At 39.7% G+C, this 23949-nt stretch overlaps 1 protein-coding gene and 1 long non-coding RNA gene across 2 annotated transcripts in view; one reads left to right on the top strand and one right to left on the bottom strand.

The window, feature by feature from the left end:
• Positions 1-23949, top strand: part of LOC126867489 (putative methyltransferase-like protein 7A) — a 115787-nt gene that overhangs the window by 70342 nt on the left and 21496 nt on the right. The gene's annotated exons all lie outside the window — the stretch shown is intronic.
• LOC126867501 (uncharacterized) lies at positions 8726-10437 on the bottom strand. The gene is made up of 3 exons (XR_007690323.1): positions 10300-10437; positions 9946-10223; positions 8726-9858 (listed from the first exon to the last, which is right to left on the bottom strand). It is a non-coding gene; the product is annotated as an uncharacterized LOC126867501 (long non-coding RNA).

A 23949-nucleotide genomic window follows, 5' to 3' on the forward strand; every position in this document is an offset into this window, starting at 1 on the left:
CCAGAGCAACTACCTAAGATTACGTACACGTTCGATAAAATATCGAGTTATACAGGGTGGTTGGTAACTGGTGGTACAAGCGGAAAGGGGGTGATTCTACGCGAAAAAAGGAGTCGAAAATATAGAATACAAATTTTTCGTTCGAGGCTTTGTTTTCGAGAAAATCGACTTTGAACTTTCGCTCGGTACGCGTGCGGTACGTTATAACGGATCTCACTGTAGATCGTTGTCTCGATGGAAAAATTAAAAAAACAAAAAATTTGTATTCTATATCTTCGACTTCAAGTTAGTAACTTGCTAAATAAATGTAAAAGATGACTAGCTTAATTTTTTTTTTAATTTTTTCATCGAGACAACGATCTACAGTGAGATCCGTTATAACGTACCGCACGCGTACCGAGCGAAAATTCAAAGTCGATTTTCTCGAAAACAAAGCCTCGAACGAAAAACTTTTATTCTATATTTTCGACTTCTTTTTTCGCGTAGAATCACCCCCTTTCCGCTTGTACCGCCAGTTACCAACCACCCTGTATATTGTATTATATTGATAAATATCGAATTATAAATATAAACTAATTCGTAAAATGTCTTCGTAATTCCGTTTATGCCTAAACGTACTACGCTGTACGGAGTAGTATTTGTACTGTACGTGCGCGCGCGCCAAATATCAAAAGATCGGTATAGTACGAAGATGCGAAAACCTGTTTCCCATGCGGCTTCTGTCGTTAGGACTCTCGAGAGTCAAATGAAGACATCAATTTGTTGTTTTTCATAATAAACGGAGGGCTTAAAAAGTAGGGATCCGTTCCGCGCACCCCGTTGCAAATGGTGGAATTATTTAGTGTTGGAAAACCGTGTATGGACTGTACCCACCGTGAAACCGCCCCGCCTAAACAGTGCGTTAACCGATGATTTACGAGGCGCTAGTTTTTGGCCCTGTTCTAACAACCCTTGCCAAACCTATATAACCCTCTTTTGCTTTGCTCCAGATCTAGTTATGCGCCTATTGTCGTCTATCCCTCGCGTCATTCCACACATGCGCGTCCAATGTTCGTTCGAGATTCACGTTTCCTATCGCTTAAACATTCCTCGGGGAATTTATCTTGCCTCCTCGTAGGACTATTTTTTATCGAGTTTTAGAGAAACGTCCAAAGCTTCGAAACGCAGAGAACGGCGTGAGATATCTTGAAAAATCACTGTAACTTGGAAATAACGTTCGAACGAACGATTCGTTCGAAATATCGGACGAAAGAACCGAACATTTTCGAAGAGTGGAACCCGTCTATCATAGCGCGCGGAAAATAGGAAAACAGCGGACTGCTGAGAACGTGGAAGATGTTTCTACTTATTTCGCTGTTCGTATTATCGAAATCTCCTTATCCGCTTACCGTTAAACGACTTTCGTCTGTTTCATCTGTTCTCTTGGTAGATCGATACGAGTTTCGGTTTGCGTCTATTGGATAAAAAGTCACAGAACGCGGTATGAAGCAAAGAGTCTACGCAGGTGCGACACGAATTCGCACGAAACCATTTAAGGAAGGTGCTTGTACGCGGGGACAAAGACGCGAACAGACGTTCGAATTTATTCATTGCGTCGTGTCTTGTGGGAAGTTTACGAAGTTAGAAACGCGAAAGAAAGTGGAAGGGACGAGATGAAAAGTGTAGTATCGCGTGTAAAATTCAAGTACGAAGACAGACCGTGGTAGTGGGTCTGTGGATAATTGTATAACAAGATATAAATATAACACGCGTCTCGTAATGTCAAGACGTTGCCCAATGACATACGACGAATACGTTGATACCAACTGCCCTACCTTTTAATCTTCGTACACGACCACTTCCTTCGCTTCTACCTTCTCTATTTTCTTTCTTCCACTCTTCTTTCTTTTCCCCCTTCCTTTCTCCGACACGATTCGATTTACCCAGTTACGTTTTGCTTTGTCCATCGTCGAATCACTGACTGCCAAGCCGTCGCGTGTCGTCTCTTTGCAAACGATTACGGCGTCAAAGTAATCGCGCGAAACGTTCGAATTTTATTCAACTGACAGGAGAATTAACGCGCAACCGTTGCAATCGCGCTTTCACATTGGTCTTACGTAAAGTTACTTTTGAGGAAGGCCGTATCGTTGGCTTACACCGGCGCAAATATCGCGCGTCCACTGTTAGCGTCGTCGAGAAGAGCGGTTTTAACGATCGAACGAGACCTTTTCACGTAACAAAGCGGATACAAATGCGGGACTAATACGGCACAGAGGAACAATCGACAGGTATTTGTCGCACGTAAAAACTCTTTCGCAAAAGGCGAACGTATAACATTGCTGCATCTTTAAAGAAAATACGTTTTCAACTGTTAAAACTGTTAAAATATACGGCAGAAGTCCACTTACCGAAAGAAAATTCTATCCGATCAATGAAATCTACTTGTTCGAGCTTCGACTCTTATTATTTATACGACACGCCGTATTCGAGTAAAGTCGAATTATATGCAGCGTGTGTATCGTTAAAATCGTGCGCTTTAAATATTTCTCTTTGTTTCTCACGATAAAAAGAATATCAGAAGAAAATGTCGTTTCTTACGAGAGAGTAAATATTATGACAAACGACGTATTCCTCTGTGGCTTGTATTCTTCGAGATTTCAATGTCACCTGTGTTATTTTACGATATCGCGTGACGTTTAAGATCGAAATCGATTCGACGATTTACGATACAACCTGGTTTACGTGACTGATTGGTTACAAAAAAATTCTGATAATCCTCGTGGCTAGGAATAGACAAGAATAACGAAATAACTGCGATAAAGAGATTAGCGAGGCAAATTTATTTTAATAAATGCGCAACGCGATACTCATTGACTAACTTCTATCCATTTCCCTAAGTAATCAATAAACATTCTATTTGATAACGTACGAATTATCGTCGAACGCGATTGCGATGTATTCTTTCATACAGGACATTCCGATGTTGCAGGAAGTTTCAATTATCCTGTTAAATGTTGAGGAATTAAGACGGCGTTCGATCGTTTCGAGACACCGAAGTATCTGTCGAACACTTTGACCGCCACACCGAAATCACATGTTTCGCTGAGGACGACACGGGAGTACTTTTATTATTCAAAGCACATAATGGCAAAATAATAATAAATCGATGATGTAAGACGACGTTCTTCCCCGATGGATGGTTTATCTTATTGTTGATCACGGGTGACCACCGTGACGCCTTGGTAACAGTTGACAGCGACATATTACAACGAGGCTTCGTTTATTTCAACAAACCATTCGCTTTCGTTATTTCGTCGCAAGCAAAACGTGCAGAATATATCGTTGAAACGTGTAGAAGACATTAGTAAACGGTATTTGTTCATTGTATATGTCGGGTTAACGTTAGAATTTAGGGCGCGTAACAATTCTTCGTTTGGATTAGCCATCGTTTTACGAAGCAGAGATTATATTTACACGTATATACAAGACTTTCACAAAGTATAACGAATATTGAGTTTAACGAATAATGAGTTTAACGAACGCTATTAACAATGTTCTTGGGTTCAAACGAATCCACGGTCAACGGGATAACTCTTTGCTATGCGTAGAATAATTTTAGGCACAAAATACGATTGCTGAGACGCTCGGTATAAACTGCTCGATGTGTCACTCTCCAGGGCGATCGCACGAATAATAAACTGATGGAAATTTTCCTCGCTGTACGATTGCATTTGTTTGTTATATACTCGTTGGAAGCATCGAGAAAGTTTCAATCGCCGTTGGTAAGCAGTTTCTGCCTGGAGTTTGATTATTGATACAACGCGTGTCCCATTATATCGACACCTCCGAGGTACAATCCCACGTGGCTAGGCCCATTCTTGAGACCGTATGCCGCCACAACCGCATTTCTAGGGAGAACCATACAACCACTCCACGCCTCCGTCAGGCGAAACGTGCATCCCGTGACCGTGGCTACGTTCGGCGACCAGTTGTCACCTCGAGCCCAATCTCGCTATCGCAAATCTCGAACAATTACAATCAGATCGAATGACAATTGCTTAATTACAGCTATGATAAAATCTAGATTGCGATGTTGCGGGATTATCCAAAATTCGAAAGGCTCCGGTGTTCTTTCATCTCCGACGTATATATAATAGCAAGGTATGTGCACACTTCTAACTTCAATTATATGATTATGAAGCAGCATTTACGATTATTTTCTGAGCTGTGTTTATAATAATATTTCTAGATTACCCCTCAAACATATTAGATGCAAGATTTGTTCTCATTTTTTTTGTTATCGATGTTCTAATAAAAATGTTTAATCGTTCAATGGGGCACTTTTTATTTCAAAGTATCTTCTATTCGTCGGTTACGTTCAAAATGCCCTAATTGTCAATTTTCATGCAATTTTTACAATTGTAAGTGGTTGAGTCTGGTCATCGATGACCACCGTGGCGTCACGGGAGAAATCTTGGCCGATCGTGTGTGATCGACGTGGCAGTCAAAGTGTTAATGGCCCAGATGTAAACGATCGATATAAAAATTTGTATAATTTTCATCATTCAAAGTACGTGGAGTAAGCTGGTCGATAAAAGATGGTCGAGTAGCGTCGTTCGCATACGGTTTCGTTTCGTTTTGTTCGAGCTGAAAGATTGTACGCACTCGCGTAAAAATGTTTATGTTTTCGAGAGTAAAAATTGTGGCGATCGAACGAGCCACAAAGGGTAGGAACCGTATCGTTTGTTTCGTGTTTTAATGCATCGCTTAACGCTTAACGTGTAAAAGAGGTCAAGGTATGTTTTATAAAGATGCAGGCAAAGGTTCGCAACAGAGGTACGTGTATTCGCTGTGAGCAAACTCACGCGATGAAAGAATAAGATAGTAATCTAGATATTGAGAGGAAGAAAAGAAAAGAAGCAAGGACGGGTAGAAAATAAAAGTGCACCGTGAAAAGAACAGCACTGAATCATAAGAAACCAGGGTCCGATGCTCCTGTCGGCTTGCGTTACCATGACGTTACCATTATATTACGCATCGTATTATACCTGCAATTTTCAACTGCTATCTAAAAATCCGATCGCTTTAACTTGAAAGTCCAGTTCTCCCAGTGATACAGAACTTGCTCGGCTATTAAATAGCGTTTACTTTAACTTTAACTTTAACGTGGCGGCGCGACTTTCCTTTTGCAAATACCTAAAGTTAACTCGAACGAGGATGTTTTTCGTCATTGCCGATTTAACGCGTTCGAAATTGTTTCCATCACAGATAGGTGCAATCTGATATTTAGACTCGCGAAACTCGAAACCGAAACATTGTCGGGTTTCGAAACTCGGAATGCTTATCTTTTTCATTTTTTCTTTCTTTTTTTTTTTTTTTGTTCTTAAGAAATATAACTATTTTGACAGAAACTACGATCTTGGCAGACTTTCTTCGGAAAATGAAGCTATACATCGGTGAAATCGAGGCAATTAAAACGAGTCTAGGCGTAAACTCGATCGGGTCGTAATTATGCAAAGAAAAATAAATTCCCATTGTCTGTTCTCATAGGAATTTATGAAAACGTACATGGCGCGTAAACGCATAGACATCGACCATCGACAAATTACGTAATATCGATACGTTGTAAATTCCAAACTAATACGAGCAATGTGATTTCTATTGCGATTGCAGAAGTGGAAACGAATTAATAAATATGTAATAGTTGTTGCTCAATATTTGCCAGATGATTCGATATAATCCTTCTAACGCGATATAATCGTCCTGAAATCCCCCGTGTTCGTGTTTTCAAAGCGGAAAGATAAGACATCGATAAAGCACACACATCGTTTTCAATTACATTCGCTGTGCATGCAAACGCATGCTACTGTTGAGTGCCGGGACGAGCAACACATGTCCTTTTCCTCCTTCGATGTTTGCGTTCTTATCTCGTGAATTTTGTGCTTTATCTCTTTATACCGGAAATCAAAGATCACCGTCATTTTTACCCCTCTACCTATTCTTATCTGCGTCTCGTAACGTGTTTTGTACGAAACACCGCTTTGGACCATAGGTAAAAAAAAATCTCCTATAAAATTTACATATCTTGAATCTCGTTTGACGAGCTCGATATATTGGATTGGCGACTAAGTGATCGCGGATTTTATCATTGGATTGTATCGACAAAACCCGCAATCACTTAGTTGCCAAGTCAATATGTGTTTTAAAAACAGATCAGATTAATATCGATTAATTCCAATAATATTGGATTGATAATGGAGACTCGACGAGTTAAAATATAAAATATAAAATAGATAGGAAAAGTTAAAGAACGTTTTCGTTACTTCCTGCGACGTTCTCTCACGAGATCGACACCCTTTCGTTCCTCTGCTTGAAAATGACGTTTGTTGGAAGGGCAGGTAGAATCAGACAGCGGGTAGAAACAAATATTAAATGCGGTCAAGGAAGTGGAAGTAATCGAGACCGACGATGAATCTCGTAAGCTGCGAACTGTCCCATAAAACACAGTGCGACAATGCGAGCAACGTGCTGGATAATATAATATCGTAACTACGTACCTTTCTAGACGCCGTAAACTGTGTCTTCCTCAATAACGATTCTACGACTCCCTTTTGTCGATCGAAAATAGTCATAGGATGCGTTTTTTTTATTTTTCCGTTGAACGAAAACAAACCATTGAGATCGAAATAGTTTACGAGACAGCGCGACAAATCTCTACCTACCTTCTCCCTTTTGTTTCTTATTTTTCCATTCGCACGTCCACCTCTTCGCAAACGTTATATATGAAAATGTCCTTGAAATTCTCTTCGACAGAAACTTTCTGACAAATACGGACGAAACGATTCGTCGTTCCTTTTTAATTGTTATTTATTCGATTATAATGTATCACGAATAAACGGCCAAATATGTTCGATTAGGAGACGATAATACGCTGCTGTATGGAATTACGTACTTAACGGGATTAGGTGCTGAATTAGAATGTTCTAAAACGGCGTCTTTTTGTGATTTTTTTTAGAAGGAAAAGAAAGAAACGAAGTTATCGAATTTTGAGGTACGGTTTTATATATATTTAACGAATACAACGAAATTTTGTTTAAAGTAAAAAAGATAATTATAACGGATTTCTAAGCCTATTTCGCGAGTTGCGGTTTTCGATCGGCGTGAAAGATCCACCTCGTAATTCTTGACTTAAGCGAAAAACCAAATAAGCATTAAATTATTATATATTTTTCTTCTCGATGAACTAAAAAAATGGCAGGGAATAATGTGAAATTAAAAATTTTGGCGAGTTTAAAGAAAAAATGTGTTTTTTAAAAAGACAATAAACTTTAAGGTGCTGTAACGATTATTTGAATAAACTTTTTGACGAACTTTTTTAGTTCATCGAGAAGAAAAATATACAACAATTTAATCCTCTTTTGGTTTCTCCGTTTCGGTCAAGAATTACGAGGTGGATTTTTCACGCCGACTGAAAACCGCAGCCCACGAAATAGGCTTAGAAATCTGTTATAACTTCTTTCTTTACTTAAAAAAAAATTTTGTTGTATTCGTTAAATATATATAAAACCACACCTCAAAATTCGATAACTTCGTTTCTTTCTTTACCTCCTAAAAAAAAAAAAAATCACAAAAAGACGCCGTTTTAGAACATTCTAATTCAGGACACCCCCTTAATCGCGTAGACACCGTTAAAGGAAGCGAGTACGTTGGCATCGATGGAATTGCGAAAGAATCGATCGATAATTTCCCCCAAAGCAGAACCCCATTAGCGTAAAAGACGAGCAAGTGATCTCTGTAACGTATGTTTGTTAAGCGAAGGTTTTCGCGCGGATTATAGAAACGAAGAAGAGGCGAGGAAAGTGGTTCTCTTTGTTTGTCTTAACGAACAAAAGCACGTTGCTGAAGAACGTAGCGAGAGAGGGAGTGTTACCCTGTCCTTATTTCAGACAGACAGACAGACAGAAAGACAACCTAGAATTAAGTCATTCCGTTTGCCCGTCATGATTACGTTTCGATTGAGGATAGTCGCCATTTTATGCTTAGAAATTGAATAGATGTGTGCAGGAAACGCGGCCATGCTACTCGGTTCTTTGCTGACACGTATTTTAACAAGTAAACTACCTCGAAACAGTCTAGTCTCATTATCCTGACACGCGTATCCGTTCTCCGTTTCCCTTTTCGTTTCCTGCGTTACTCTCGTCACGCTGCGGTCGTTTTTATTTGCCCGGAGTACCGTTTAACTTCCAATTCGAAAACTAAGCCAAAGCTACCGAAACGAGTTAATGGAATATCGTTGTACGCGCTACTGAAACATAAGTAAAGAATGGAGATAATACGTTACAACGTTCTATCGCGTTGCGGTAACGAAATAAAATCAAACACAAAAATTTCTCCAATTTCACTCTATGGTTTATCGTCTCCTCCTCAGTTTTCTCCTCAGGAGTCTCCTCAGGAGTTTTCGTCTTAACGACACCGCACTCGCCTCGCTAAAGAAATAAAATAGACAAACTGTCATTTACACGTGTTATTTAGCGATAAAGCTCGAAAAATTTAGCGAACGTGCAGCTGGACAAATTGCAAAGTAGAAATTAAATAATAAAAGAAAAATACGCGTTCGCCACGCTTTAAACGCGATTTCGTACGAAAGAGGAAGATTCGAGGGGACACGAACTTGGAAAGCTCGAGTACGCGTTAACTCGCGGTTCGAGATGGATAATCGGTGGAAAAATAATAGCTCCGTGGACAGTTTCATCGAGCAACCATTTTATAATAAGTTGTCAAGTTTGATAAGTGCGCGCTATTAATTTCGACGTTTGTTACGCGCCCGGGTGGTCGAACGGGTCTCCTTCATTTTGTCAGCCGCGCGTTTTATATTAATGTTTTCTTGACACGGAAAAGCCACGAGTGCAGTTCTTTTCATCCGACGAAAGCAAGCTCGATCCTTTGGCCGGCCAAACGACGCTGGCTGCCGCGCCTTTGGACCTATACGGACACGTCCGTAGGGTGCTAATGACGATCGATTATCCTGTATACCGGCGGCACCGTCTTCCTGCTGTTATATCTGCTACACCTCTTCTTTATCCAGCCTTCTCCTTCGATCGTCGCTTTTTGTTTGTATAATATGTGCCGCAATCGCTCGAACCTATTTGTCGCGGACACCTATTAGGTCTCCGATCAAAGGCTCTCATATTTCAGCGGATCTGATACGAAACGGACCGGTACGACGAGTTCCACGCGCGGTCGACTCTGTTGCAAGAAGGCAATTGAAAAATCTCTGTAGATGCTGTATTTGGTGCACGCATATTCCATCGACAAGGTGGCAAGAAATGTGACAAGAACAGAGCAGTGGCATTCTAGTTCGTAGTCCACGATGACGAAATTTAGTAAGCGACGATAACCAACCGAGCTAATTCCTAAATAAATTCGATATGTGCGAGAAATGCGCAGAATATACGGATAGAGACGCGCTTATGCGTATAAATAGAAAATATATTTCCATCCAAGTTCCATTTGATCGCCTAATACTTGTGGACTTACGAGGGCAGTGTATGTCGGATCGTGCTTGGTTTGGGTTAGGATTTTATAAAACGAAGCTACGAACCGATATCGAGCGGATAGCTTAACGTAGGCGAAAGTTCGGTTTTCTCGTTCGTTGAATTCGATTATCCTAAGATTCGATGGCTGTAACAGTCGCGTCGCGAATCGACGAACGCTATTGGAACGGACCTTGTGAAATAAAATATTTGTTTCCGGTAAAAAGGATCGTCGACGTGTCCTACCGCTGTAGGTGCTCCTTGATACCTGACGTCTCTAAGAGGATTACGTATTACCCGCGAATTCGAGGAGGAAACAAAACGGTTCGTCTTCTCAAGCCTAAAACTTAAGGAGATTAAAAGTTAACCCTGTTTCGTTCTACATCGTTAAGAAACTTAAGGCAGATTAGCGGTAAGTTCGGTATAACATTACCTTCGCTCTCGCTGATCCTGTTACATCTTGCCTGGAATTAAAAATATTGTCATCCCGCGGGATTATACCAACGGATATCTCCGGCCTTGTCAAACACGAATAAAAGTTTCGTCGAATCTCGCTCCTTGGCCACCTTTTCGTCATCGTCTCCCAATCTACCTGTACGATCGGAGTTTCGCAACCTTCGATACTCGGTTCTCGTAGATTTTTCAATTTTTGCAGACGATTTACGCTTCCACGGTAGCAGCTGTCGAGTTATGGAAAAGATCCTGTGTACTCTACCGAGTGAAACGACTGTTATCACGTTATAAACGTACAAATATGTCGAGACGACGATGAAAGTGAAAGCCACACCTGGAAGACGCGCCATTCTTTCCTCGTATTTCTCAATTTATTTGAAAAACCGAAGATCCGTGGAAAAATCTGATTCGTAGCGGGCGACAGGGCGGACGTTTGTGCCAAGGAAAGCATCAGGGAAACTACAAAGTGGCGTTCTATTTCTAGGATAAAAGCGAAACGCCTTGGCGAGACTGGCGGCGATGGCAGTGACCTTCGACGACGATACGTAGCCGCCTGCCTACCGCTTGGCGCGTACGAACGCAAAACGCGCGCGATTATTACTTGCCAACATTGAGTAACAGTGCGACCGCCGCCGCCACGCGCCTTGCCAAAGTATTTCGCTTTTATTCTAAGAACAGAACGCGATTTTGTAATCTTCTTGCGTGCTCTTCTTGCCAGAAACGTCCGCTCTGTCGCGAGCTCAAATTTTTTCTTAGACCTTCGGTTTTTGAAATAAATTGAAACATATAAGGAAAATACGGTGCGTTTTGGAGGTGTTCTTTTCGCTTTGTAACGCGATAACCAGACAATTTTTTCCTATTCGATTTACAATTAATTAGATGGAAAAAGATTACTTTGATTTTATCGGAGATACTTCGTTTTGTATTTATATTTCTTATCTTTCGAGTTTCAACCGAAGAAGGAAGATAAACTTAGAAGATATAGCTGCGATGACACAGCGAAAGCTTTGCCTCTAATTACAATTTCTTAAGAAGTCGGTTTCATGTCGGAATCGTGTCAGGCAAGAATTTGATCGTCTTCATCCTAACCGTCCGGTTGCATCGGGAACTGTAATTGTTTTGGTTCTTAAAGCAGCCCTTCGTTTGTCGCGCAATAACCACCTGTCAAACTCTGCTCGATGGTACCCGCTACCTAACTGGAACTTAATCATAGCTCCGCTCGTCTCGGTTGTATTCGTTCTCTTTTCTTTCTTCCATCTCGTCCTGACGATTCTCGAAGCAACATTTACACCCACAACAACGATTCGTCATTCTCCCTTCTCTCCGCTATATAACGTTCTTCAACTTCCTACCTCCTTGTAATATACAAATATACCATCGACGCAGGGTTTATAAATCGTCATCGATCCAGCTTGAATTCCATTCCTATAAAATACCTTGGGGAATAATTTTTGCGAATAAATTTCGTCGAATTTTAAACGATTATTTCCGTTGAAGTAATTACCTCAAGAAAAGCTCTACATCTTTATTACGATACAGATATTACGCAGAAATATTCTAAATAAGGAGAGGTGCATATTGTTGTACCCTTGAATTTACATTATGTTTTGGGTTGCAAGGTCTAGGAACAGAGGAACTAATACAATAGAAATCTGATAGAGTCGATCGAGACATCGAAGAGTAGAGTTGAGAGAGCTAATCGAGTCGTCGAAGAATAGAGTCGTTAGAGTTGATCGAGTTGTCAGTGTCGTAGAGTTGTTAGAGTTGTCCGGCAGTACCACGCCGCTTTTCCCCAGAAGCGACCTGGTGTCCGTGCGGATTTCCTCCACGTTAATATAAAAAAAAAGAGTTGTTAGAGTTGCTAGTGAGAGAGAGAGTGTTAGATTCGTTGTGACGAGAGTTGCCAAATAACTGTAAAGTTATTTGAGATAGACACGAGTATCGCATTTAGTTTCAGTGAAACAAACATCGTTTTCTGTCCAATTAATACCTGTATATTCGATTCATTGTTAATAAATTGTAAGTAATCGGGAAAAAATGTATATCTTAATTTCCACGATTTTACAAGTGGGAGGAACTACAACAGATTTCTATTTGTGTTCCCAGTAGCCTCTAACCAAAGCTGTAGAGTTAACTATTTTGGTAATGTCCTTTTGCTGTGACTACATGAACGTGCTTCTTATTATTCCATTGTCTAATAACACTAAGAGAACAAGGATCTGGATCAGCATAAACTTACACTTGTGCATTATACTTATACCTTTATACTTTTCAATTACAAATTTATCCACGCGTTCTTCGATCGGTCAACCTCAACCTCGACGATTTGTATTCTACGAACGTTTCGTTTCAGAAAGATGGTAACTAAATTCCGTGACAAAACCAAACAGACAGAAAACTACGCGTTTCTTCGATTCTGCTACTTGTCTATCCGATGAATATTCGTATTGTAACCTGAATCCTGGCCAGTGACGTTCGAGAGACCGAGGAGCTGATCCATCAAGTTTCGTGATTCCTTTATCAAAACGAACAGAAAAGCGTGCAGAGGGTTATACGCACAGATACTTGTTAAATATAATGGGTTAACCCACGGGACACCGTGTACGGACGAGATTGGACACACCTCCGATTCGCTGGTGTCCATTCGCTTCCGGAACCCGCCTACGGTGCAATGCCAAAACAACCTCGCTGCTATTGTCTATCGCAATAACGTCGCCGTGATTGATGGATCTGTTACGTCTCTCTCATATCGTTGTACGATTCATAGACGCTTTCTATATTAGGAAAGATGTAGGAGCTGAAAAACGCTACGACAGCATCGTTCCGGTACGAATTTCTTTCGAAATATAGCCCTGAAAACCAGGTAACGAATCTGACCGGTTTTACCGAAATACTTGGTTTCCTATCAGTCGGATCGAAGCGAAGACAAACGTATGGATTCTCGTTACTTTCACGACTGTGTAGGTATCCATATTGTTTTTTTTTTTTTTTTTTTTTTTACAAAGGAGTTTATTGAGTCCAGAAAATACAGATTTTAAGTACATTATTCACAATAAACATGAATTTTTGTAATGGTATGTTAGGCAAAGGTACCGATACGCCGCGGTACGACGTAGCCATGCTGTATTATGCGTCGGCGCTTTACATTTTTTGTTGTATGATGCGGTTTTTGGGTTTAAGCCTCTGGGGAGCGGAGCTTTTTTTGGGTATCCATATTGTTATCGTCTTCATATGATCGAGAGGAAAATTAATCTTCTCTCCGAGAATTCGTCTACGTTACGATAAACCGTGCAACGTGTTCCTATCGTCGTCTACCATAACGACGACGAATATACAAAAATTGTACTCTTCGCTACGAATATTTGTGAAGATTAATTTGGCTAACCGACAGTAAGCAACCGACAATTATTCGCGTCTAAGGGAGAAAGAATCGAACGTACGTGCAGCGAGAAATCTCAAAGAATATCGAAGAGAATTCATCGGTATTGGATCCATGGCAAATCTTCCCTCGGGATAACTCGGTTTTCTCGAAGGACAGATAATTCAGGGCGGAAAAGTCCAACCTCCTAGACCGTGTGCTTGTCGGTTTGCCCTTGTAACGAATTCTAGCGCGAGAAAAGGCGCGGACGTTTGAAAGGATCGAGCCTGGCAATGATCGAGAGTGATGTATTGATCTTCGTTCGTGCCACGCGTTCGCTTGCAGTTGCATCGAGCCATGGTTCTCCATCTTCTTGAAAAGTCAAACAGACTGTTGGAAGCTTGTTCGTGTACGCCAGCCCTCTTCCCTTTCGTCGTTTTTCCAGATATTCAAAATGTATAATATGGATTTAAGAATCCCAAGGGGCGCATCGATCGACGGATTTCCAGTTAACTTTTTCCAAGCTGAAGAACTTGTATTTTCACATAATTTAACTTATCTAAAACAGCAAGGTTACTTGTACATAAAAATTCTCGCCATTCTAACGCACTGCTATTTACAGGGTGGTTGGTAACTGATGGTACAAGCGGAAGGTGGTGATTCTACGCGAACAAAAAAGTCGAAAATATAGAATAAACATTTTATTTTATTTTTTTTTTAATTTTTCCATCGAGACAACGATCTAGAATGAGATCCGTTATAACGAGACGCGATAAAGTGCACGCGTACCGAGCGAAGATTCAAAGTCGATTTTCTCGAAAACAAAGCCTCGAACGAACAATTTTTATTCTATATTTTCGACTTCTTTTTTCGCCTAGAATCACCCCCTTTCCGCTTGTACCACCAGTTACCAACCATCCTGTATATAGATATAAATGTGGGATGGTGTGACGTCAGAGAAGGACGTGGCGTGAGGGGTGATTGTTTATAAACATTGTCAAGATATGTTAGTGTTGTCAAGGAGTGTTGTGAGCGTCACCAAGGTTCGTTAAGGGAAAGTGCTGTCAGAGTTGAATTTATCGTGGTCGAGATAAGTTCGTCGTGTTGTTGTGACGTAGAATTAGTGAGAAACGAATACGCGAAACTCGATATTATATTCGATTTTGTGAGAGTGCAACGATATTGTGTTTATCATACTGTTTTTTTTTTGTCAACTTATAATATAACATTCCTACTTAGATAGATAGACTGTTCACTGTTTAAACGTTTCACGCCTTTCGTAATTGGATCGGATCGATGATCATATCGGTTGAACGCAAATTCAGATCACCGAGCAACTGTATAGTTTGTTGAAATTATTCAGTCGAAAAACGGTGTATTTGACAAACGCATTGAAAAAGATCAATTTCTCGATCGACGTTAGGGTAAAAGGTGGACTTTAGCGAACGTAAAGTCAGGTAGATGAAAATTGGAGGAAACCCTTCGGAAATTTATTATCGAAAAACGGTCCGACCTTCGACATCAATGGATCTGAAAATTGAACTTAAACGAGGGGGAAAAAATCGGTAATTTCGTCGAAAAATCGGTGCAACGGTTGTACCGGGTGATCCGTACACCTGAATTACGTTCTACAGAGCGGAGGCTAAATTTTTGGACAAAAAACTTCAATTGCCGAACCAACCACCCGTTTGATTATACGTAATGATCGACATTTGATTCTGGAATAACCGCGGATAAGGTTACACGTACGGGGTAGTCGAAGAGCCCTTCAGCTTTTGCGCGGATTGATTTATGAAAGTTGCCAACTGAAATGATTTCCGTGAAATTTTTTTCCCCGTTGAAATTATAAAAGTTAGAGGCGACAGTCGTGCTAACGATAAAGCGACGGAAAAACGAAACGCAGATTTTTTTTTTTTTTTTAATTACGCGCGACGCAAAGTACCGTCGAAACACGGTTTCGTCCGTCGATTTTGATTTTCGATAATTAACATAATTAGTAGCCGATGCGATGAGAAAATAATTGTAATCGAGGGCCGAGACGGACGAAACATCGGTTGCGACGGATCGTAATCCCAGAAACGAGATTATTCGAAATATTTTATAATCGAAGCGTAAACGTTTTTAATTTTAATACGAAAGAATTACGCGCTACGTAGTTGCGTCATTAGCCGATACTAACTTTTACGATATACTCGGAATAAATATTTTATATATTTAGCTCCGTTAACGCTCTACTCGCCCGTTCAAGATGCAAACGATACTTTACATGCAGAATTCTAATACGATTTCTTCCTTTCTGACGAGCGTAGATCGTACAAAACTGTAATTATATTACGTTACGTGACAACGTGTAGCTTCGTAGTTTCGAATTCCTCGAGTTTACAGTTTCCTACGAGTGGCTGAACCTGATATCTTTCGTTTAAATAGCTGTTTTTATATACTTGTTTCTCTTTAACGCTGTCCGTTATTATACCTAAAACACGTGTTTCGTCGCTTATTTATTTTACGATGCGAGATTAGAGCTACACTATCCCTTGATGTCTGTGAAATAACGAAACTCTAACGATTACCATACGATATGGCATAATGTAATATTTTGTCCAGAATATAAACGAATAAAAAATACGGTATAACGTGTTTTTAATACTTTTATGTCGTATATCCTCTATATAATATCCTATATTTAATTAACTCGATCAAGAAGAGCGTCATCCATATTTGGGTGACGGGGCCCCCACGGAAGTATACCCGTCACACAGATACGTGCGACGAACGTGTTAAGCTTAAAACTCGATTTTTACCTAACGACCATCGGCCTTAACGCGAAGAGCCGAGATAACCAAAAATGAAACACTGCCACTTGTCGTAGCAACCAACGAAGTAGGAATAACGTTGGAAGACGAAAACTCGTGAAAAAACGATTTAAGAAATTATTCGAAGAAAGGAAAGCGGCCAAATGAAAGAGAAATTTTTCAAGAATTCACTTTTACTCGGTAGCACCCAGAGATTTTCAAGAACAATGGCCACACTGATGATGACAAACGTCTTGTAACACGATACTCGACCATATGCCGTCGGAAAACTACCCTCCGGCATTAATCGTGATACAGCGAAGCGTCTGTGTACGTACAACCTTGCGGCCAATAATGAAACGAAACAACATCATCGAGCAACAAAGGAGGCCGTGACCTGAAACCCTGCAGCTCGATACAAATGTGCAGATATGCAGGGTTATAGAGTTACACAACGGGACCGAAGCCCTCGAGGGACGAAGAGGGCATGGCTTCTTACCAATCGAATTTTTCTAGTTTCCATGCAAGCTGTTATCGAACGATCGCGCGTTATTCGTTACAACTTGCGGAAATTTCACAAGTTCGACTATTAACGAAATAGCAGAGTTCCTAAGGATGTTCTATGTTACGACGATGCGTGCGACGTTACGCGTCTTCGACATGTCGGATGTTCTCGTTTCTACGTTTTCAATTCTTGTACGAAACCATAATAGAAAGAAGACTGAAGAAGAAGCATCGCGCAGACCTCGCAATAGAAATAAAATAAACAACTTGGAAGATGGAACCCCGCTGGGAACGTGTTATATTATTATACCACTAAGGTATAATATTTTACCAAATGTTCTACTGGACAGATTGTAAAATTTAAATTAAATAAAAAAAAAAAAATTCTTGTATTAGGTCGTCCGGAAAGTATCTTTCCTTTAGAGACACGTGTTTTACAGTAACGCAGTCATCTTTGTACAAACATGATCTTTAGTTTGATGGAACAAAATGGATCGTACGTAATTCGATAAAATAATATAAATATGGTTGTGCATCCATTATTTCCTTATAAAACGAGGGAAACTTTTCGGGCTATCTAATACACGGCGATTTATATTTATCGTAGCTTGTACACACCGAGGATCGTAATTCGCGAGACGTACGAAACGAAAGAGATCCCTTGACTCGAAATAAAAGGGAAATTAGCGATAACGCAATTTGGTTGGAGGAAGCCCTCGAGGAACGAAGAAGAGGCTTCTTACCGATCGAAAATTTCGAATTTCCATGCGAGCAATTAAGATTACGACCGAGGGAATTTTCTTAAGAACTGAAAATGCAACGCTCCTTGTTATTTCATTTTTTTCGTTCTCTATGTTTATTTTTTAAGTTGTACGTCTTTTTAATTCTTCTATCTTACCGATTCTTCGACGCTATAACGAGATCTAAATAGAGACTGGACGAATATCGAACGATGGCAACCGATAGAATTGTAAAATCTTTTGTCTAAATCCGAATCGATCGATTCGAAAAACAAAAAAGGGACGCTCTTTAAAAATTCTCTAAACGGTATGAAATTAGAGAAAAGGTATTACACTGTGCAGAAAATGGACTATTTTACTATATATAATTTGGAGTAATTTGGAGTTGCGCGTATTTTATTTTACATGTAAAATTTCAAAAGCTCCGGCACTCCTTCTCTCGTTATCTCGTTCGGCTTGAATTTTTCAAAAATTATTTTTTCCTCATTAGAAGAATTTTATTAGAAGATGTAACGCATAACTCACGTATTGTACATTATTTACTATAAACGACAGCGTGTTTCCTCGCCTCCTAATCTTCTGAAAAAGCTGAGCAAAAAGGCTAACAGTCGCATCGACGAGCTGTCGCTTAACAAATTCCCTTACGTTTATTCGCTTTATTTACAAATACGCTTGTTTCTTACTTCGTTCGTAGCAATCGTCTATCCGGCATTTTCATTGCAAGCGGAAAGTGTCAGCACCGATCGATAATTTATTTATTCGTAAAACGTGCTTTTGTAAAATCGTAGGAAGCGAAATATTGGGTTGGAAACTACGTGATTGGGGATTTTGCTTTTTTTTTTTTTTTTAAGGAGATTCAAAGTTTATTGAGTCCAAGAATACAGTTTTAGGTACATATTCGCAATAAACGGTGAATTTTTGTAATGGTATGTTAGGGATTGGGGATTTTGTCATTAGATGGTAATGACACTCCGATACATCTATAAGAATCCTTTTTTTTTTTTTTGTTTATTTGGATGAATTTTACAATCGATTCCAATACGATTATAATACGCTTTTGTAAAATCGTAGGAAGCGAAACATTCGGTTGGAAACTACGTGATTGGGGATTTTGTTTTTTTTTTTTTTTTGTAAGGAGATTTAAAGTTTATTGAGTCCAAGAATACAGTTTTAGGTACATATTCGCAATAAAATGGTATGTTAGGGATTGGGGATTTTGTCATTAGATGGTAATGACACCCCGATACATCTATAAGAATCCTTTTTTTCTTTTGTTTATTTGGATGAATTTTACAATCGATTCTAATACGATTATAATAGGCGATTATATCGTATGTTTGATTCCTGTTGAATCTAACGCTTAAATCTAAAGGGTAATGTCCTTTTAGCCCGCGGATCTGATCCATCGTGTCAAGTAATCGAGTGATTAACGGGTTTTGGTGGTTGTTAACTCTTACGTTATATCTGTTACCGAATTTGGATATTCCTTCTTTAACAATGGGTATCTTAAGGTGACGATGTATCGTTTCGTCGGTAACATACCAAGGTGCGTCCATTAAGGATCTTAGAATTTTCATTGGTATCGTCGAAGAATTTCCATGTTGGAATTACTCGCTGTTGCCCATAGTTGGACCCAAACAGGTTTTAATATCGTCTTATGTAGCATTATTTTACTCTGCACGCTCAAGTTACAACGTCTGCCAACGAGCCGGTAGAATTTTTTTTAATTTTGATTTAAATTGTTTGGACTTATCTACGATGTGTCGTTTCCATGTCGTTCTTCTGTCCAGAATCGTGGCCAGATATCCAACCAGAGTCTTTGTCTGGAATTGGAATATTATTTACGGTCACCTGTGGACAGGATTGTTTTTGCAGCGTGGAGGTCATACGACTGGATTTACTTTCATTTATTTTCAAGCGCCATTCGTGCAATCACAAAGCATACAACCCAACAAACACGAAGATGGTACCCCGCTGGAGGTAGCGACCCACATGATAATCAAACAGCTAAAGAATTCTACCAAATGTCCAAATTGGACAAATTGCGAATGTGAAATATTAAATAAAAAAAATTTGTACAACCATTTTTCCATAGAGTCTATCTATAAGAATCTATCTATCTATCTATCTATCTGTCTATCTATCTATCTATCTACAAGAATCGTACGAAAAATAAAAAAGATACGAACGATTGAAACACGTTGGCCGATCATTCGAACAAGTGAAATTTTGCTGTCGATACTTTGTAGACGAGTGTAGAACAACACAGCTGAATTTCGACAAACGGTTAAGTACAAATAACCGGCGAAGACGCAGACAGTAGTGGTAGTGAAAAGAAGAGGATGTAGCTGTCCGACGAAAGGCTTTTTCAAACGAGCTTGTCAGCCATAGCATGGCGGAGCAGCTGTAGCGGCTCGATGGCATTAAATGTATAATTATCGAGTCGTTAAGAAGTATATTCTGACAGCGGACAGGCAGGCTCGCTAATTAATAAATTGCTTTTTTACTCCAACGTACTCGCTACATCTGTCAAAACGTGATCAATAAGAAATATTTTCTCGTCTCGTTCAATTTATCTTCGCTTCGGACACGCTTTGCTAACCGTTAACATCGTTTCGTTCGATTCTTTTCGTTTCGTTATACTAATTAAACGATACCCGTTTCGTAGCCAGTTGTCAGTCACCGCGGTAAATCGTTGCGAATGTATGACGAATTTGTTTTGAGTTTAATGGCTCGGTGCTGAAAGAACACGAATCGTTAAAACGAGCACCACGCGAAGGAAATAAAACGGAAATCTTTATATGTAATTGCCATTATATTTTACACGTGTGATACGTTAATAGCGGTGTTAATAGCCAAGAAACGCGCGATCGAAAATCCAATTTCACGAGCTATCCTCCGTTACTCGCGACCATAATACGTTTATGGCAAATTTAACGATACGATTTCACGAAAATATGCTAATTATATTACTCGTTGCAATATTTGGCGCACGAAGTAAATCTCTGCTTAGGTTCCGTTTCTTCGATTAGCTTCGCAAGAATAGAAATTTGCGTCGCGCACACATTTCTAACTGTTTCGTCGAACCCATGATCTTTACAACATGTGCAAACAGATTACGTGCGCAAACCCGGAATGAAACGAAGGATAAGACGAAGAGACAAAAGTATCGCAAAGAATAGAATACTCGTAGGATGTGACGTTAAGTGATCACAGCCGGTCAGGTAAACAAAGGAAAGAAAAAGATCAGCAGAAGGGGTTAAATGAAACGGTTGAACCGATTTAAGAAGATACTTTTCTGGTAGACTAGGGAAGCAGCGGCGATGAGCCACATAAGCAAACTAGAGACAATGCAAGCTAAAATTCTTAGAACAGCAGTAAACGCTCCATGGTACGTTCGAAACGAGGACGTTAGAAAGTGGAGAGCACGAGACACGGAAGAAGATAAGATCGAGATGAAATTCGTCATTGTATCGTGTAGAGAAAAGCTTTATTCGATACTTCGACGAAGAGCCACCCTGTTTGTGGGTGTAGCGCGATTAAGGAGACACCCTGTGTAAATTGTACAGGCATACGTTAAATTTAACCGGATAAATTATTCAGCGGGTTGGCACGTCGTTAATTAATGCGGTGTTTTGCAAACTTGCAAAGAACGCGTTTCGTCCTCACGGTTGCCGATGGAAGTTGAAAGGGCAGTTGAACAAATAGACTCGCAGCATGTTCGTCATCGTCATCTGTTGCACTCTGGTCACGAAATACTCAGAAACGAAGACAGTCAAAGATTTTCAAGAAACAATGGCACGGCTGGCAAAAGCTTGACTCGTTCACGGCTGGACGGTGTTGGTGGAGCGAAAGAAGCAACAGATAAAAATGATGGAACACCGCGAGAATTTTCGAAGGTGACCTATCCTGAGAACGAAGATGCTCGTACAGCAGCCTACGAGATGCTTTTGAAGTCTCCCCAGACCCCTGAAGAGGCAGTAACGGCTGCATTTGTCATGATTAGCCCTTTTAGTTACGGTGACCCGCCATTATGCATGTCTTAAGACGCGCTGTAATGTTCCTACGCTCTCGGCGAAACGTGCTGATCGCCGTTATTAACGCGACCAGCGTTAACATTTTCACGTTACACGATTTTTCATGTTCACGCTATATTTCAACGTATAGAAATATCTACGCGAAACTTAGTTCTATTACTTACGTTATATGCCGATGGAAAAATTTCCACGACTTCCATAGATCTTGTTCACGATCCAAGGAACACGTTTATATCGTAGTTCGCTGTTTCATAAATCACCGTGTCTATAGAAATTAGCAAGTTTGTGTATATTTGCTCTCTTCTTATACGCGCGTTGCCTTATACGTGTACGTATACGATCGCAATACACGCGCAATTTACTTTATTTCGTCGGCTTTCGCTAATTGAACGAAATCAGCGAATAAATTACGCGTGGTAAAAATATCGATTTACGACGTTACTTATCGACAGTTTAACCAAATAACTTACGCAAATTGTTTAATACAAAGGAATTCGCACGATTCTCGTTGTCGTCTGTACGTATTGGATGTTTATTTTTTTTTAATTTAATTTGTACTTTACAATTTGTCCGGCTGGACATTCGGTAAATATATGTTTATTATAAATAATATATTTGAACGTAAGAAGATATTCGCGTACTTGTACATATGATATATCGAAAAACACGAGAACTACACGGTGTATCTATGGGACGCTCGAAACGTCGGCTTGGAAATTCGTTTGGTAGAACTTTCTCTGAAGAACAAAGTCATTACGATGCGATCGTCCGAAAAATTCAAAGAAGGCTTAGAAAAAAGATTGGACGAGCTGCAAGTGTTATTTTAGGTTCGAATACAAAGCGCTGTATCAAATGGACCCCACCTAATTGAGGCAAACACAAGGATTCGTTATATATCGAAAACAAATCCTTATCCGTCTATGTAAGCATAACTCGCAGCTAATCCGTGTGTAACTGAAACCTTCCCCGAAAAGAAAACAACACGTGCACGTAAAAAAACGTTAAAGTTTGAAACGAAACGAAACGAAAAGACGAACTTTACGTTAACAAAATCGAATAACTATAAATTCGTATTTTCGTGTATCTTCTTCTTCTTTTGAAATTTCTTTTCCCTCGGCTTATGAGAGAAAAATTATTCGTTATCGTTACGACATATTGCGATGACTATGCAAATAATATTGTACGTAGAAGATACAAGGTCGTTGAACGTTTGAACGACACGACGTGACAGAGAATCGATGTTTAACATAGCTTTTGTTAGTCGTACGATTGATCGGTGATTGTGTTTGCACAATGCCGTGTTACCGTAGAAGCTGATTGTTTTGGGAAAACTACCCTTATTGATTTGTTTTGTGTTCCTTATACGTAAAAACAACCGAGAAACACGACACCTTGTGTACTTCTATCGAAACGAGACTCGCGCTTTGTGAGGGCTCGTTCGTTCGCAGATTCTCAAAAGGCCAAGTCGCCTATTGTAACATTTTTAGGCATAGAAAAATCGATCGTACAAGGGAAAAAGGGAAGCAGAAACGTTGGCCCTTCATTATGAAATTACGCAACTGTAAATTGAGCAAATACAACGGTCGTGACCCTGCTCTGCTTCAGGTCTACATTTTTTCCTCTTCTTCCTTTTGCTACCCTCTAGTAATCTAGGTATCGAGTTACGCGCAACCAAAGTAACTCCTATCTGACGAGACATCTATCAGAAGGAAAAGATTCAAATAGCGTTGAATCTTTTAACAGGGAACGTCGCTTTCATGACCCGCAAAACCGGTCAATACGAATGAAAGATTCGCTTACAGATAATTTACTTTATAATAAATCGTATATACGGGGTGGTTGGTAACTGGTGGTACAGGCGGAAAGGAGGTGATTCTACGCGAAAAAATAGGTCGAAAATATAGAATAACAATTTTTCGTTCGAGGCTTTGTTTTCGAGAAAATCGACTTTGAATTTTTGTTCGGTACGCGTGCACTTTATCGCGTCTCGTTATAACGGACCTCACTGTAGATCGTTATCTCGATGAAAAAATTAAAAAAAAAAAATTAAGCTAGTCATCTTTTCCATTTATTTAGCAAGTTACTAACTTGAAGTCGAAGATATAGAATACAAATTTTTTGTTTTTTTAATTTTTCCATCGAGACAACGATCTACAGTGAGATCCGTTATAACGTACCGCACGCGTACCGAACGAAAGTTCAAAGTCTATTTTCTCGAAAACAAAGCCTTAAACGAACAATTTTTATTCTATATTTTCGACTTCTTTTTTCGCATAGAATCACCCCCTTTCCGCCTGTACCACCAGTTACCAACCACCCTGTATATATAGTAGAATTTGTCAATGTATTCGATAACGACTAAACATATCGTTTAAAAAACGTCTCTACATGCTGTCATACGAACATCAATCTTTGATTAACCCCTTAACCTACGATTTACGTTCGAGAATTTTGGCCCGAAAACGTAAACAAGCTATTACATATTATATTATATATTATGTTTGGCCCGATCATCGATTACGGGCTATGACCGTAATATTTACGTTTGGTCCG

The sequence above is a fragment of the Bombus huntii genome, chromosome 7, assembly GCF_024542735.1.
Source record: "Bombus huntii isolate Logan2020A chromosome 7, iyBomHunt1.1, whole genome shotgun sequence".
Taxonomy (NCBI): domain Eukaryota; kingdom Metazoa; phylum Arthropoda; class Insecta; order Hymenoptera; family Apidae; genus Bombus; species Bombus huntii.